The sequence below is a fragment of the Tamandua tetradactyla genome, chromosome 6 (genome assembly GCF_023851605.1).
Source record: "Tamandua tetradactyla isolate mTamTet1 chromosome 6, mTamTet1.pri, whole genome shotgun sequence".
In the NCBI taxonomy this organism is placed as follows: domain Eukaryota; kingdom Metazoa; phylum Chordata; class Mammalia; order Pilosa; family Myrmecophagidae; genus Tamandua; species Tamandua tetradactyla.
The window spans coordinates 2,018,839-2,037,001 of record NC_135332.1 but is presented as its reverse complement, the minus strand read 5'-3'; the positions used below and the strand labels follow the sequence as shown (position 1 = coordinate 2,037,001).

General features: G+C 44.1%; 3 pseudogenes; all 3 read left to right on the top strand.

Moving 5' to 3' along the window:
* Nucleotides 1-1,887: 1,887 nt before the first annotated feature.
* Nucleotides 1,888-3,805, top strand: LOC143686541 (zinc finger MYM-type protein 4-like; annotated as a pseudogene).
* A 36-nt stretch (nucleotides 3,806-3,841) lies between these two features.
* LOC143686540 (zinc finger MYM-type protein 4 pseudogene) lies at nucleotides 3,842-5,059 on the top strand (annotated as a pseudogene).
* A 733-nt stretch (nucleotides 5,060-5,792) lies between these two features.
* On the top strand, nucleotides 5,793-8,732 carry LOC143686539 (zinc finger MYM-type protein 4-like; annotated as a pseudogene).
* Nucleotides 8,733-18,163: the final 9,431 nt, after the last annotated feature.

Here is an 18,163-nt window from a genome sequence, read left to right as displayed (position 1 = left end):
GCACTAGGGTGACTTTCCAGAAACCTAAAATCTCCAGATGGGTCCCTGGATCAGATAAGTCCTTGTTGTAGTTTGCTAGCTTCTGGAATGTAATATACCAGAAATGGAATGGCTTTTTAAAAGTGGAATTTAATAAGTTGCTAGTTTACAGTTCTAAGGCTGAGAAAATGTCCCAATTACAACAAGTCTATAGAAATGTCCAATCAAAGGTATCCAGGGAAAGATACCTTGGTTCAAGAAGGCTGATGAAGTTCAGGGTTTCTCTCTCAAGTGAGAAGGCACATGGTGAACACAGTCAGGGTTTCTCTCTCGGCTGGAAGGGAAGATGGCGAGCACGGGGTCATCTGTTAGCTTTCTCACCTGGTTTCCTGTTTCATGATGCTCCCCGGGAGGCGTTTTCCTTCTTCATCTCCAAAGGTCTCTGGCTGGTGGACTCTGCTTCGTGGTGCTGCAGCATTCTCTGCTCTCTCCGAATCTCTCATTATCCAAAATGTTTCCTCTTTTACAGGACTCCAGAAATTTATCAAGACCCACCCAAATGAGTGAAGATGTGCCTCCACCTAATCCAGTTTAACAACCACTGTTGATCAAATCACATCTCCAGGGAGATGATCTTATTACAGTTTCAAACATACAGAATTGAATAGGGATTATTCTGCCTTTATAAAATGGGATTTTGATTAAAACATGGCTTTTCTAGGGGACATACATCCTTTCAAACCAGCACAGTCCTGAAATGCAGAGGGGCCAGCCTCTCCAAAACATCAACTTGTTCCATCTCCCTATTTTATCAACAGCCTCTTCTAATATGAAAAATTAGAATGGGCATAGCCCAATTACCACTAAAGATTGGGAGAAAGATCAAAGGTGATGGTGGAGTTATACAGAGAAGGTCAGGTTTAAGAAATGAGTATGATTCTGAACCATTATATTGATATTTTGTTTAGTCTCCAGTACCTTAGAGCAGCTACAAGTAAAAATCTAGAATGGTAGAATTGTAACCCATACCAAACTCTGGAATCTGTTCTACACCTACTTGTTGCAATGTGCTTTGAAACTTATTGCTTTTTTTGTATATATGTTATTTTTCACAAAAAAGGAAAAAAAAGAGAAGGATTATAACAGAGAAGATAGGATTTAACAAATGAGTATGCTGAATCATTATATTGATATTTCTGTTGGTCTCCAATGTCTTGGAGCAGCTAGCAGAAAAAATGAAAAATCGTGGAACTGTAACTCATACCAAACTTTAAAACCTGTTCTATAACTATTCATTACAATGTATGGATGATGCAAATGTTCCAAAAAATGATCAGGGTGGTGAATGCACAACTATGTGATGATACTATGAGCCATTGATTGTTCACCATGTATGGACTGTTTGTATGTTAAGATTTAGCAATAAAAGTATTTTTAGGGTGGGCCACGGTGGCTCAGCAGGCAGAGTTCTCGCCTGCCATGCCAGAGACCCGGGTTCAATTCCTGGTGCCTGCCCATGTGAAATGAAGTTGGAAACTTACTGCTTTTTTGTATATATGTTATATTTCACAATAAAAAAAGTTTAAAAAAGAAAGGTCAAAGGACATGGCAGAGTTAGAGAATTAGGGTTTAACGAATGAGTATGGGTGCTGAGTCATCATAATTATATTCCTTCTAGTCTCCAGTGTCTCAGAGCAGCTAGAAGTAAAAACCTACAATTGTGGAATTGGAACCCATACGAAACTCCGAAATCTGTTCTACAATTAATTGTCATGCTGTGCTTTGAAATTAAAAAAGAAAAAGAAAAAGAAAGACAGCTCCTGTGGCCGCAGCGTTCTGAGCCGGGCCCAATATGGTGGAGAGCAGCGAGGTGGAGTCTGGCCCCCCAAAAAGGATCTGCTGCCAAAGATGGAGCAGAAAACTGGTGCGTTTTTTAATGAAATTATAAACTACTCTGACCAACATACCCATTTACCACAAACTCCTGAAACAAAGGTCAAGGACTCCAGCTACCCACTTGCTCTGGGACTGGGGACTCCTTTGCATCAAATGTTAGAATTAAAAAAATCCTTTGAAACACGAGTATGAAGAAGCAATGGCACCAGAGCCGGGACCACCAGACAAAATTAAAGGGGAACTTAACAATGCACAAATAGAGTTTGCTGACTCTTGGAGTCAAGGCTGAATTCTAAACCATGAAATCACCTTATTATTTTATCGTGGAAGTAGAAATTTGCAAGAGATTGAAGAAATCGCAAAGAAGGATGGCAGCAAAAAAATCTCAAGAAAGTGAACTGAAAATGCAGACAGTATTTTCAGCCGGTGGCCGTCCTTTTGCTCCACAGTTGACTATTGGTTCACTGGCATCGTCTGGCATGAGTGAGGCTTTCTCCAGCTGCAGCCACAGCTGCTCGAGTTTCCTGTTTATGGTTGTTAAAAAAAAAAAAAAAAACCTCCAAAAGGGATAAACTGCTTGTTCTGGTTTGGTAAAGCTGACAAAATGCAATATATCAGAGATGGGTTGGTGTCTATGATGGGGATTTATTAACTCACAAATGTACAGTTCTAAGGCCATGGAAACATCCCCGTTGAGGCATCAACAGGACAAGACTGTCTCCGAGGACTGGTTGCCCCAAGCCTGGGCTCCTTACCAGGCAGCAAGGCTCCTGGCGACTTCTGCTGCTCCTTCTCTCCGGGTTTCGCTACTGTTTCAGTGTCTGGCTTCTACGCCAGTGGTTTTTTCTCAAAAATTCTCCAGATGTTTCTCTGAATTTTGTCTCCTAGCTTCTCTGGGGCTTTTCTCCCCTGGAATCCAGTAGGAAGATTAAGAACCACCTGGAACTGGGTGGGTCACATCTTAATTGAACCTAATCAAAAGGTCCCACCCACAATCAGTCTGCATCCCCAGGAGCGGAGTCAAAGGACACAGCCTTTTCTGGGGTTCATGCGGCTTCACACTGCCGCGCTCCTTACCAGAGGAAAGGGGCTGCTCCGCGGCCCTGCTCGGCGCCGCGCCGCCCAGAGAGACGGCTCCACCTGGACACCACACCTCCTCCCACAAGCAGCAGGTGCTCGAGCTGCTCAAATGACATTTTAAATCCAAAGGACGTGATCAGGGCCTGCTTTGAGAATCCCACCGCTAGTAAAGGGTTTTTTTTTCAGTCTAATGTCTGGACTAAAAAGGATTCCTGTTGAAATCATAAATACAGATAGCATTTCTACCAGGTGCTGTATGTCTCAGAACACTGTTATTTGACATGAAGTTCATTGTCAGGAGGTTGTTGTTTCTGTTTGCTAAAGCTGCTGGAATGCCCTGTACCGGAAATGGATCGGTTTTTACAACGGGGATTTATTAGGTTACATCATTATAATTGTAAGGCCACGAAAATGTCTGCATTAAGCCATCAACAAGGGGATATCTTTGCTCAAGAAAGGCCGATCGGGCCCAGGGTTTCTCTGTCACCCGGGAAAGCACACGGCCACTGGCCCTGGATCCTGTGCCTCTGCTTGGCCTCTCCTGGGGCGTTTCATCAGCATCTCCAAGCATCTGTGCCCTCTCCAAAATACCCCTCCTAAACGGACCCAAGTAAGGATTAAAACCCACCTTGAATGGGTGGGATCACATCTCCATGGAAACAACGTAATCAGCAGGTCCCACCCACACTAGGTCTGCCCCTCCAGAACAGGTGGGAAGAACGTGGCTTTTCTGGGGGACACGGCAGTCTGGGTTCAGCTGAGGCCACACCGACGCGTAGCACCCACACCTTGCAGCGATAACAGCTTCTCTGAGTTTCCTCTGCAGCACCCGCACCAGGCACTGCTGTGAGGACCGTGGGGGCTGCCGGGATGCTGGCCCTGCCCCATGCCACCTGCTTCCCACGGAGAATCCACATGCGTGACATCACAGGAGCAGACGTCCGCCATAGTGACACCACACGGGCTTTGCAAATCACTGCCATCTTCAGCAGAAATGACTGAAAACACCAAGGACTCGGGGAAGACAGAGATGTTCGTGTAACACCTGCAAACCCTCTGCAATGGCGGGTGGAAGTACATGCAACAGCCACAGCTGGGGTTGTGTGAGACTTTAAGAACATGATCTATAAACCAACAGGAGTGATTTCTTCAGTACTGCCTGTCTCAAGGCCAAGTTAGCTGGAGGAACCGTCCCCGCTGCTTCTCTCGCCGCCCTGGGCAGCGCTGCCCCAGCTGGTCCCCAGCTGGTCCCCAGCATGTCACTGTCCCACCCCAATGTGTTGGGATCACACTTTGTGTTGTGAAACTCAAGGGTCAGCACTGTAACCATTTTTTTTGCCCCCAAACCAGAACTTCTTGACTACAAGGGTAAAATGTTTCAGTTCTGGGGCAAGAATTGTTCTGGTGACTGTAAGAAAATAAATGATGTAATGGCAGGGCGCAAACATTGTAAAATTGAGAAAATCATAAAGGAGATGTTGCTGACAAGTCACGCTGTAGTGAAGGTTGCAAATTGCTGTATAAACACAACTTGGCAAAACTCTGGAGAAATCACCGTAAGATGTGCAGTTATTGTTTACAGACATCTCCCAAACGGGCACAGAATAATTTGGGGGGCGGGCAGGGGGCGGGGCAGTGGAAGAGTTCTGTTTGGAAGAGTGTATGTCCAAATACACAGTTTGGTTCTCTCGGATGGAAGTGATGGTTGTAAGCGACAGGGTAAACTCAGTGAGTCCTTGAAATGGTGAGGAGAAAGGAAGCTTTCTGGTTCAACTCCAGTTATAGATAATATATTATCTATATATCTGTGCAATATACCAGAAATGTGTTGGATTTTACAAAGGGAATGAATTAAGCTACAAGTTACAGTTCTAAGGACAAAAAAAATGTCCAAACTAAGTCATCCAGAGAAAGACACCTTGACTCAAAAAAGGCCGATCTTTGAAGGCATGTGGCTGGCATCTGCTGGTCCTTTGGCTGCTGGTTTCAAAACAGCTTCCCCCGAGGCATTTTCTTTCTGCAACTCCAAAGGTCTCTGGCTGTGTGGGCTGTCGTGGCTCTGAAGCCTTTCCCAAAATTGTTCCTTCTTAAGGGGCTGCAGTAAGCAACCCCATCTTGAATGGGTGGGTCACATCTCAAGGAAACAATCAAAAAGCTCCCACCCAGCAATATCGAATGTGGATTAAAGAACTTGGCTTTTCTGGGGTCCACAAGAGCTTCAAACTGGCACAGGATGCAAGTGTACAAGCAGTTGCTCTGAATCTACCCCCTTCCCAGCTTCCAAGACTTTTGACAAACAAAGTTTTTTGTGCAAACCCAGCACACAAACTAAAGCCACCTATTACAAACCACATACCTGTTACGGACAAAGGCAGTGGAGATTTTTGCCCCATGCGCTCAAATGACAAATTCCTGAGATACCAGGGTTTCAAAAAGAGAAAGAGTTTATTACCAGGTGCATGGCAGGAGATTAAATGGCCTATCATCCCAAAACCTGTCTCCCTGAACTGCAGTAATTCTGATCATTTTATTGAATTAAAAGATGGAATTCCCAGCCCATAGACTTCCCAAAAAACAAAGAAAAAACAAGCAAACACAAATTCAACAAATGGTGCTGTAATAACGGGATATTCACATAGAAAAAGAATAAAATGAAATGTGACCCCCCCCCCCATACAGTGCGCGCACACACACACGCAAAAAGATGGGCAGGATTTAGGATAATGAGCACAGTGGGCCCAGATGATGTAATTAGAGGCGCTCTAACTACAGAGCACGCACAGATGGATTCATGCTTAGTCATAGAATGTATGGAAGAAAATGGCGGCCTTCGTAGGATGACGGGTGTGGTGTTCAGTGTTATAATGAGGTTCAGGTGATGTGCAGTGAAAGTCTAAGCAACTGCGCATGTCAGGAGGGCCCACTTTGGTTACAGCTATTCTCAGTTATCAAGATAACTTTGAACTTGGGGTGGTTAATTCTGGGCAGATCCAAGTTCCTTTATTAATAAACCTAAGGGACTGTCTTTAGTGATTACAAGACCCTAAATTTGAAAACCTGGATAACTGGGTACAAATGAAGGTTAGTCACAGGGTTTTTACAATCACAGGGGCGGAAAATAAGGGTTATACGATCATTGTCAGAGATCAAGGGAGCTGGATCACAGTTCAGAGATTTCAGGTATTTCCCTCTTTTTTCTACTCCAATATACCAGAAAGCAAAAAAGAATATCTACATAATGATTCAGTGATCAAAATCATCCCTGAAATCCCAAGTTCTCAGTTACATACCCAGAGCAAAGAATGTCAGACAGAAGACACACCAAATCAACCCAAACCATTGTGGTACCAGTTCCTGAACCAGCACTTGTGCCCATCCTCTTCATCTTCGTACTTGGTATGCACAAGTCCCATTTGGAATTCCAGGCCCAATGCCTGTCCCCATGTCCCATCCTTATGGAACAACGAGGATAAAGTCACTGACATCTTGAAGACATTAAGGAGAAGTTTCCCCGTACATCCATTTGAGGCTGATCTCGAGATGGCAGAAATGATTGCAGAAGATGAGGAGAAGGAGAAAACTCTATATCCCAAGGACAGTCCCAAACTTCGGAATAGGAACTCTTTCTAGACACTAAGCTATTTGAAAAAGACCAAAGAAGTACATACAGTGGTGACCTTGAAACAGAGGCAGTAGCATCTTTTATGGCCTTAGAACTGCAAACTTGTAGCTTCTTCACAGAGCTGGGAAGAAGAGCTGAGCCATTGTGCCTTAAGGTCAAAAGCTGTGCAAGAGGCTGATTCAGAACTGAAGCACGTCTCAAAAGGGGAAACTGAACAGGGTCTGGAAGCAGATGTTCCATCAGAATCCTTTGGCCCCTTAATAAAGCACAGGGAATCCAAGCACATTCCCCAACAGGACGATGACGAAGAGATGGCTTCCCCCAGCCCAGGCAAAGAGGACGGAAGAAGTTTGTCGGGACTGTGGAGACCAGGAGTCTTATTCAAGGAGCTTTTCGAGGATGCTCAGTGTCTGGGGATGACTCTGAAATGCAGGTATGGGGTAAACGCCTGGAAGAACTGGGTTCGGTGGGGAAAAGCCAAGAAAGAATGAGGAAAACTGAAATGTGGGGGGATTGAACGTGCCTCCTCCAGCCTATGTTCTGACCCCTTAGGAAGTGCTCGAGACCATGCACTCCCTCAAGAATCCTCACGGTCAGGCAGCAGAATATGCTCTGTTAAGGCTGAGCCCTCAATCTTGGGGCTCATCCCTTTGAAATTCATTCCTGCAAAGGAGACGCTAAGCCTACCTATAATTATGCCTGAGAGTCACCCCAAGAGAAGCTCTTTTGTTGCTCAGATGTGGCCTCTCTCTCTAAGCCAACTTTGCAGGTGAACTCACTGCCCTACCCCACTACATGGGACATGACTCCCAGGGATATAAATCTTCCTGGCAGCGTGGGACAGAACTCCAGGGAAGAGCCAGGACCCAGCGTCATGGGAGTGAGAAAGCCTTCTTAACCAAAAAGGGGAAGAGAAAAGAGACTAAATAAAGTCTCAGTGGCGGAGAGATTTCAAACAGAGTTGAGAGGTTATCCTGGAGGTTATTCTTATGCATTATATAGACATCCCTTTTTAGTTTATGGTGCATTCAAGTGGCTGGAGGGAAGTACCTGAATGTGTTGAACTCTGTTCCAATAGACTTAATTCTTGAAGAGGATTGTATAACTATACAGCTTTTATAATGTGACTATGTGATTGTGAAAACCTTGTTCCGATGCTCCTTTTATCCAGGATATTGACAGATGAGTAAAAAAACAAAGGAGAAAAATAAATAAACAACAGGGGGGATAAAGGGTAAAAAATTAGGTAGATTGAAATACCTAGTGGTCAGTGAGAGGGAGGTGTAAGGGATATGGTGTGTATGAATTGTTTCTTTTTTATCTCTTTTTCTGGAGTGATGCAAATGTTTTAAAAATGGTCATGGTGAAGAATACACAACTCTGTGATGACATTGTTAGCCACTGATTGTTCACCACGGTTGGAATGCATGTGTGTGAAGGTTTCTCAATAAAAAATATTAAAAAAAATAAATATGCTAGTTCTCGCCTGCCATGCCAGAGACCCAGGTTCGATCCCTGGTGCCTGCCCATGCAAAAAATAAATAAATAAATAAATAAAATGCTCTGTTAAGCTGAAGGAAGATATTCTTTCCTGCACATTTACTGAGTTGAGTTTGGGCTTATGCCAGTATATCCACGAGGTGCAGAGACCAATTGGTAAAAAATACCATCCAAGGGTAGCTTAGCGGTAGAATTCTCGCCTGCCAGGTGGGAGACACGGGTTCAATTCCAGGGCCCTGCACTTCCAAAAAACAAGCACAACAAAACCTCCTTCTAACAACAAAAAATAAACAGCAACAACAAAAATATGATCCAGACAGTATCTTATACTTGAGCCTTAGAATCCAGCAGCGCCAGTTTGAAAATGGTAGAACAGATAACATTTTTACCAAGCCCTATTCCATATTTATGATTGAACTCACCAAGCTCTTGAAAATATGGGAATCTACAATCCTTCCCAATGGTTACCTGCTCTCTCACCTGGTGGAGGGCATTGTGGGGAGGGGAACAGCTGGACGCTTCCTCGCCGATTGTCCTGTTGAGTCCCCTCCTGCTTTTCAGTGCCAAATACTTCCAGCCAAAGACTATCGCTGAGCTCTGGCGGGTTTCCTCTGCACATGTGATGAGGCGGAGCAGGACTCCGAAGACTGGATGACTTGCCTGAGGGGCTCCCCACCTTTACAAAGGCAGGAGTCAGACCCGGATAAACAGCTGGCAAGAGGAAACGAAATGAAGGTGATGAGGTCCCATGGGGCGTGGAGTGGCAGACGCAGCTGTTGGTTCACGTGTCACCTTAGCCAGGTGATGGTCCCCAGTTGTCTGGTCAAGCAAGCCCTGGCCTACCTGTTACTGTGAGGACATTTTGTGGGCTTAAATCATCAGTAAGTTCACTGCATGTATGGCTGATTACATCTGCAATCCACTAAGGAAAGTCTCTTCAGCAATGAGAAATGTTTCATCCACTCAGGGGAAGGTGTTAAAGGTCTTTTCAGCAGTCAAAAGAGAGAATTTCCATCTCTGCTTCAGCTGGCCAGCCTCTCCTGGGGAATTCATCACAAACGTTCATCAGGGTTGCCAGCTTGTGGCCTGCCCTGTGGAATGTGGACTTATGCATCCCTACAGTTGCATGAGACACTTTTCATAAAATCTCGTCACATTTACAGATATCTCCTATTGGTCCTGTTTCCTTAGAGAACCCTACTACAGCTGAGAAGACTGACAGCCCACTGAGATGCCCAGCTTGACTTTGTGAGTTTTACCTATTGAATATTCTGCAAGTGTGAAGCACGGGCATGATTTGTTCTACCTTCAGGCAGTTCTCCACATTCCCCAGAGACCCTGGGACCCCGGACACCGCGTTAGCACACACTCTCGTGGTGAGGGAGGTGTACGAAGACCTCGCCAAAGCCAAACCTGGAGTCTCTGACATTGAATTATCAGATTATCATGGAAGTGAGGTTCCTATTTCTGTACGTATTGGTATGCACCAAATGTGAATGCATCCAGCTCCAGAAAACACGATATAAACCCAAGTACCCCTGACTTGATTGACAACTTGTGAACCTCTGTGTGGATGTAAAAATGAAAATTGAAGCAAAGAATATGAATTGAGAAATTTTGTTCTTCAAGCAATCTTCAGAATGGCTCACCAATTTCTTTGAGTTGTGCAGAATCTTATTTTGTTTGGGAATAACGAATTGTGGAATATTTTTAAGGAAAACTTATATAAGACTCGACTGCAGTAACCTTAGACCTTGGAGAGGGAGTCTTGGGATGAAACCCTAGCTACAATAGGCAAACCGTTTTCTCCTACATAAAAGGAGAAAACGATACAGAACTAAAAGTGGCATCAGAAGAGGACTGGGGGACGCACACGTGAATCAATAAAAATACTCAACTTTTTAAAAAAAGGTTTAGAGTGCTACCTTTTGAATTTTGCTGTTAAGCCAGCCATGAGAAGGTACTTTTGCCACGGGTCCCTAACGTCAAGGAAAAAGGCCTTCCCTGCTGTTAACATAATACTGTGTCAATAATGCGTCCCTTTCACCTCTGGATCTAGCCTTCTCAGCTGTGGGTCAGGATGTGGGTAAGTGAAGGTAAAAGGGATGAAATATGCAAACTAATTATGCACACACAAAATCTGTGGAACCCATTAGACCTCAAGTGTCGTGAGTGGTTTGTAGAAAACCCACTAAATACCCATTTCTCCGGGGGCCACCCTTCTCCGGGGGCTGCTGCTCGTGGTATGAGCTGTAGCACCCAGAAGAGGGGTTGCTCCTTTGGTTTTCATTTTTGTTCCCCAAATGGCAGCTTTTATCTCACTGCTTTACCCTCCTATTTCCCAAATAATTCCACTTATTTTGTCATTTGCACCAGTTTTTGTTCTTCAGAAGAATGGTCTCTCTCCCTACTCTGGCAGACCTATGGGTGATTCTGCAGAGACGCAGCATGACTTAGCTACCAGAATTATGCTAGAAAGTTCCTAGCGTGTGCCTATATAAAGCATTTGGAAGATGCCCTGTCACCCTAATGAACTTGAAAATCAGGATCTAGGGTTAGGTAGCCACAAGTGCTCTTCTTGGAGCATTATTCCAAACTCCAGCAGCCTTTAGGAGTTCCGTGGGGATGGCAAGTCACGGGGGTTAGGCCTCCATTGCATCCATCTCGGCTTCTTCCCCATGAAATTTTGAATCAGAGCGTTTATGGCGTTGGCCAACCACAGAACTTCCTCAATTGAGTTTCATTTGACCCTATGATAGAAATGAGAAAAGTCCAAAAAAGCTGGTAAAATTTTTAAACTTTTCCATTTTAGGTGGGGGTGGCTGGTGTATTTTATTTTTAACAAATAAATCAGTTATCTAACCACAATAAAAATAAAAAGTAGGCCTTTCAACATGGTGTACTTGATGGTTCTGTCCCTCTGCCTGTAACAAATTTCCTTTTTATTGACGAGATCTGTGTGAAAGAAATAAATCTGCCCCAGTTCTGTATGATTAAAAAAAAGAAGAAAGACAGCTCATGGATGTCTTCTGTCCTTTCTTCCCATTTCATCCCACCCTGTTACTTAAGAAACAAGGTCTCAAAGGGGTGAAAGACGTGTAACAAACAAGGCATCAGTGGCAGACAGAGCCCAAATAGAGTCAAGAGGCTACTCTGGAGGTCACTCTTACTCAAGCTTCAGTTAGACATTGTTACCTGTCATAACTTGCCAAACCCAACCAAAACCATCCCAGCCAATCCTAAAGGACACCTAGGGCAATATATCAGATTCTACAAATGTTCCATGCACTAGGGTAACTTTTCAGAAACCTACAACCTCCAGACGGGTCCCTGGACCACATAAGTTCTGAAATGTAGAGGGTCCAGCCTCTCCAGAACATCAGCTAGTTCATATCCCATATTAGTGACAGCCCCTTCCCACCCGAAAAAGTTGGAATGGGCATAGCCCAAACGCCCCTAAAGAGTGGGAGAAAGATCAAAGGTGATGGCAGAGTTATACAGAGAAGATCAGGTTTAACAAATGAGTATGAGTGCTGAATTATTATATTGATATTTCTTTTAGTCTCCAGTACCTTAGAGCAGCTAGAAATAAAAACCTAGAATTGTGGACTTGTAACCCATACCAAACTGTGAAATCTGTTTTACAACCAATTGTTGCGATGTGCTTTGGAATTTATTGCTTTTTTGTATCTATGTTATTTTCCACAAAAAAGTCGATTGTGATGATAAATGCGCAGCTATATGATGATATTGTGAACCATAGATTGTATACTTTGGATCATTATACAGTATGTGAATATATTACACATATAAATAAAGAATCAATGAAGAAACAGACACGCGGTGTCATGCTGAGCCTCCATCCCAGGCCACGGGCACAGGACCACACCTGGAGAAGCCGAGCAGAAGGCCACATCAGTCTGAATCCAGGCTGTCCGCGGAGACCCCATAGCAGCCTCCACTGTTCCCATTCGGACAGTCTTATTTCTATCTTGTTTAAGTCACTCACATTAGTCTTCTGTGGCTGCCGTAACAAATTACCAGAAAGCGGGTAGCTTAGAATCACAGAAACCCATCCTCTCACAGATCGGGGGGCCAGGAGTCTGCCCCCCCATGCCACAGGTGCAGTCCGGGTGTGGGCAGCACTGTGCTCCCTCCGGAGTCTCCAGCCTCTCGGGGAGGACCCAGCCCTGGCTTCTCCCAGCTGCTGGTGGCTGCTGGCAAGCCTTGGCTTGTGACCACATCACTCCAACCTCTGGCCGCACGGTCATGTGGAGTGCGTCTCATCTCTCTGTCTTCTTTGGGAGAAGATGTGTGATTGAGTTTCGGGCCCATCTGGGTAAATTCAAAATAATCTCCTCAACTCAAGATCCTTAACTTAATCACATCTGCAAAGACTCTTTTCCCAAAGAAGGTAATATTTATAGGTTCCAGGGATTAGGACCTGATATCTTTGGGAGATATCGTTCAGCCAACTACACCCCACACCAGCAGGGCATACGTTCTCAAGTGAACACGGATCATTCTGCAGATAGACCACGTGGTGGGTGGCAAAATAGGTCCCAACAAATTTAATTGATATTCTTCAAAGCATATATTCCCTTATCATAATGGAATGAAGCTGAAAATAAATAACCAGCTGAGAAATGGAAATTTCACAAATTTATGGAGATTAAAAACCATGCTCTTAAACAATCAGCAGGTCAAAGAGGAAATTTCAAGAGAAATCCGTAAATAGCTTGAGACAAACGAAAATTTTTAAATTATAGGATGAAGCAAATGCAGTGCTGAGAGGGAAATTTATTGCCCGAAATGCCTACAATAAAAAGGAAGAAAGAGCTAAAACTGAAGACTTAACTACACACCTGGAGGAACTCGAAAAAGAACAGCAAGCTAACCACAAAGCAAAAAGAAGGAGAGAAATAACAAAAATTAGATAAGAAAAAAAATGAAATTTAAAAAAAGAGAATGGCCTCAATGTCCTCTTGTCATGGTCAGGTTCATGTGTCAACTTGGCCAGGTGGTAGTGCCTGGTTGTCTGGTCAGGCAAGCACTGGCCTGTCTGCTGCTGTGAGGACATTTCATAGAATTAAATCATGATCATGTTAGCTGATTCCATTTGTAATCAGCCAAGGGGAGTGTCTTCTGCAATGAGTGATGCTTAATCTAATCTCCAGAAGTTGTTTTTTTTATTTCTTAAAACATTTTTATTGTGTAATATAACATATATACAAAGCAAAGAAACAAAAAAGCAATAGTTTTCAAAGCACTTTTCAACAAGTAGTTACAGGACAGGTCCCAGAGTCTGTCATGGGCTACCATACGATCCTCTCAGATTTTCCCTTCTAGCTGCTCCAGAATATGGGAGGCTAGAATGCATAAATATATTTTAATATCACAATTGACTTTTTTTGTGAAACATAACATGTATACGAAAAAGCAATGTGTCAGTTTGAAAGGATGTATGTACCCTAGAAAAGCCACGTTTTAATCCTAATCCCATTTTGAAAAGGCAGCTGTTTCTTCTTATCCCTATTCAGTACTGTATGCTTGAAACTGCAATTAGATCATCTCCCAGGAGATATGACACAATCAAGAATGGTTGTTAAGCCGGATTACGTGATGACATGTCTCCACCCATTTGGGTGGGTCTTGATTAGCTTCTGGAGTCCTATAAAAGAGGAAACATTTTGGAGAATGAAGGAGATTGAGAGAGAGCAGAGAATGCTGCAGTACCACGAAGCAGAGAGTCCACAAGCCAGCACTTCTTTGGAGATGAAGAAGGAAAACGCCTCCTGGAGAGCTTTATGAAACAGGAAGCCAGGAGAGAAAGCTAGCAGATGACGCCGTGTTCGCCATGTGCCCTTCCACCTGAGGGAGAAACCGTGACTGTGTTCGCCATGTGCCTTCTCACTTGAGAGAGAGACCCTGAACTTCATTGGCCTTCTTGAACCAAGGTGTCTTTCCCTGGATACCTTTGGACATTTGTATAGACTTGCTTTAATTGGGACATTTTCTTGGCCTTAGAACGTAAGCTAGCAACTTATTAAATTCCCCTTTTTAAAAGCCATTCTGTTTCTGGTATATTGCATTCCGGCAGCTAGCAAACTAGAATAAGCAATAAATTTCAAAGCACAGCACCACAATTAGTTGTAGAACATATTTCAGAGTTTGGCATAGGTTACAATTTCACAATTCTAGGTTTTTACTTCTAGTTGCTCTAAGATACTAGAGAATAAAAGAGACATCAATTTAATGATTCAGCAATCACATTCATTTGTTAAATCCTATTTTCTCTGTATAACTCCACCATCATCTTTGATCTTTCTTTCCCACTCTTTAGGGGTGTTTGGGCTATGGCCATTCAACTTTTTCATGTTGGAAGGGTCTGTCCCTAATATGGGTAGGAAGATGGAACTATCTGATGTTCTGGAGAGGCTGGGCCCTCTAGGTTTCAGGACTTTTCTGGTCCAGGGGCCCATCTGGAGGTTGTAGGTTTCTGGAAAGTTACTCTAGTGCCTGGAACCCTCGTGGAATCATATATTGCCCTAGGTGTTCTTTAGGATTGGCTGGAATGGTCCTGGTTGGGGGGGTTGGCAGGTTATGATAGGTAGCAAGGTCTACCTGAAGCTTGCATAAGAACAACCTCCAGAGTAGCCTCTCGACTCTATTTGAACCCTCTCTGCCACCGATACTTTAATTACACTTCTTTTCCCCCTTTTGGTCGGGATGGAAGTGTTGACCCCACGGTGCCAGGGACTGGAAGGCTTTTAAGGAGGATTCAGAAGAGATAGTCCCTTTTCCTGCTCCAGCCTCTCCTGAGAGTTGGTTGAGGACCTGCATCGGAGCTGCCAGCTCGCAGCCTGCCCTACGGACCTTGGACTCCACATCCCCACGGTTACATGAGACACTTTAATAAATTTTATATCTACGGATATCTCTTGCTGATTCTGTTTCTTTAGTGAGCCCTAGCTAATACACCTGTTGATACAGGAGAATAGATAAATAAATTATAGCATATGGTACCATGGCACCTTATACAGCAAAGAAAATGACTGAACCCCTGCTACATGTGCCAACCTGGCTATGTCAGTTGCAGAAGGACACATAAAGTATAGATGGGGTGCTGTGCTGGTGCTGGGGACAAGGAAATGAACTGGACCTGTCCTTTTCCTATAGACATCCCACTGTAGTGATGGAGACACACCCAGAACTGATCATAATCATTGGAGCACAGCGCACACGATAGCAGTGTACCTAGCAACCTCTGATAGAGCCCGGGGGTCAGCCCACCCGGGAGGCCAGGGAGAGCCCCACCCAGAAGGATATTGGAAGTGAACTATGTTCTCACCACGTCAGCACGTGGGAAGGACACTCGAGGTGGAGAGGAGGCCGTGTACAAAGGCTTGGAGGTATGTAAAGACCAGGGGAAAGTGTCTTAGTTTGCTAGAGCTGCTATAACAAAATACCACAAATTGGTTGGCTTAAACAGGAATTTATTGACTCCCTGTTTTGGAAGCTAGGAGTCCAAGATCCAGGTGTTGGCTGGATTGGGCTTTCTCGGAAGTCCGTTATGCTCTGGTGTTGGCTTGCTGGAAACTCATAACTCAGTCTCTGCCTCTCTTACATGGTAATCTGGCTGCTGGCTTCTGCTGACTAACCACAACTGAATTACCTCTGCTAATAAGAACTGCAGTCACAATGGATTAGGGCCCACCCTGATTCAATTTGGCCTCATCCAAAGAGGATATTTGAAGACCCTACTTACAAATGAGTCCACGTCCTCATGGCCTGAGGTTAGGACTTGAAGGTCACAAATGAGTTCAGACCCACAGGCCCAGGGGCGTGAGCATGTCTCCATGAGGACATGATTCAATCCACCAGAGGAGGGGAGGTGCTCCAGGCAGGGTACGGCCGGGCTCAGGCAAAGGAAACCTAACAAGAGAAGGGGTTTACTGGGTCCAGTGAAAAGGGTTTCAGGAGGGGTTTGGTCAGACTCTGCTATTGTGCAGCTCTCCCCTTCTCTATGGGTCAGCTTGTTCCATAGACCGGCCTCCTCCGAGGCTGTTGGCGGTGGTCAGGGAAGCAGACTTCTTCAGTCACCCAGGGTAGAGGAGAAGGTGTCTCTCACGGACAAGAGCCCAGAGCCCAGCACTGAGCAGACCACCTCCCGATCACAATCCGGGCGCCAGGAATTCTATGCTGCCGTCCACCCTCTGCCCCACTCCACTGTCATTCTCTGCCCTTTTCTGCTTTGCATCCTGGGAGTCTGGTCACCATGGACCACATCACTTGGGCTCCCTCAGCCAGGGCTTCTGGACAGGTTCCTCCATCAGGATTGGAGGGAGAGACGAACGAGATGGAGATATTCATTATCTCCACTCTATCTCAGCTCACTGGTGTTCCTTAAAAAACCACAGGTCCTGGCAGAGGGTCCTGCTTCCACGGCTCCAGCTCTTACTGGTTTGAGTAATATCCGTTCCCTTCAGGCTTAGGGATGGTGACAGTTTCCACTGGTGCTCCTCCATTCCTTGTGGGTGGCCTTAACCCTGCCCCACCTTTGTAAATTGCCTATTAAATGCACCATGTTTGAACCCCTTCAGAGTGCCATCTGTTTCTGCCATCAGAACAGAGCAGTGCCACATGATAATTCACCCAGTTCCGAGTTTCCTGAAACAGTTGCCATGGTAATGGGAAAGGAATTATCCTGATTGGTACAGAAAAATCAAAGCCCATCTCTGGAGCTAAGGATGGAGTCAGTGCCCCCAAGACAACAAGGCACTAAAGGAACAGCTGCTAGGGACATAATCCAAATCCACTAAACATGTCTTCCAACCTGCAAATGTTCAGACACCTGGCAGAGAATTCCCTGTGCACCTGTCTCGTCAGGTTCAAAACCCTGTCATCAAGGGGGACATCAGCAAAAATGGAGGAATAAGAGCTTCCAAAAGGTTGTCTCTCCATAAAGGTGAACATATAAACTGGTAAAAACATTCAGATTCAACCTTATCAGAAATCTGGAAATTAAACAAAGGCTTGCAACAATATGGGAAGTATTTAGTCAAGAAAAACAGCTGAATCTCAATAAGAACACTGAGCTTGGGGTGTGTTTTTAAAAAATATTTATATTGATAAATCTTAACATACAAACATTCTTTATTTTATTTTATTTTTTTAAATACCAAAAAACACCAAACAAACGCAAACATTCCTATTTTGATCATTCAATTCTACATATATAATCAGTAATTCACAATATCATCACATAGTTGCATATTCATCATCATGATCATTTCTTGGAACATTATACAAACATTCTTAATGTAAATATTCTATACACAGTGTACAATTAGTGGCTCACAGTATCATCACATAGTTGCGCATTCTTCACCATGATCATTTTTTGAACATTTGTATCACTCCAGAAAAAGAAATAAAAAGAAAAAAACTCATATATACCATATCCCATACCTCCCTCTCATTGACCACTAGTATTTCCATCTACCCAATTAATTTTAACCTTTGCCCCAATTATTTTATTTTTTATCCACATTTTTTTACTCATCTGTCCATAATCTAGATAAAAGGAGCATCAGACAAGGTTTTCACAATCGCAGTCACATTGTAAAAGCTTTATCATTATACAATCATCTTCAAGAATCAAGGCTACTGGAGCACAGCTGGAAGTACAGTTCTGGGTACTTCCCTCCAGCCTCTCCAATACACCATAAACTAAAAAGGGATGTCTATATAATGAATGCATAAGAATAACCTCCAGGATAAGTTCTTGATTCTGTTAAAATCTCTCAGCCACTGAAACTTTATTTTGTCTCATTTCTCTCTTCTCCCTTTCAGTTGAGAAGACTTTCTCAATCCCTTGATGCCGAGTCCCGGCTTATCCCCAGAGTTCTGTCCCATGTTACTAGGGAGATTTACACCACTGGGAGTCATGTCCCATGTAGTGGGGGGGAGGGCAGTGAGTTCACCCACCAAGTTGGCTTAGAGAGAGAGGCCACATCTGAGCAACAAAAGAGAGTCTCTGGGGATGATGCTTAGGCATAATTATAAGTGGGCTTAGCTTATCCT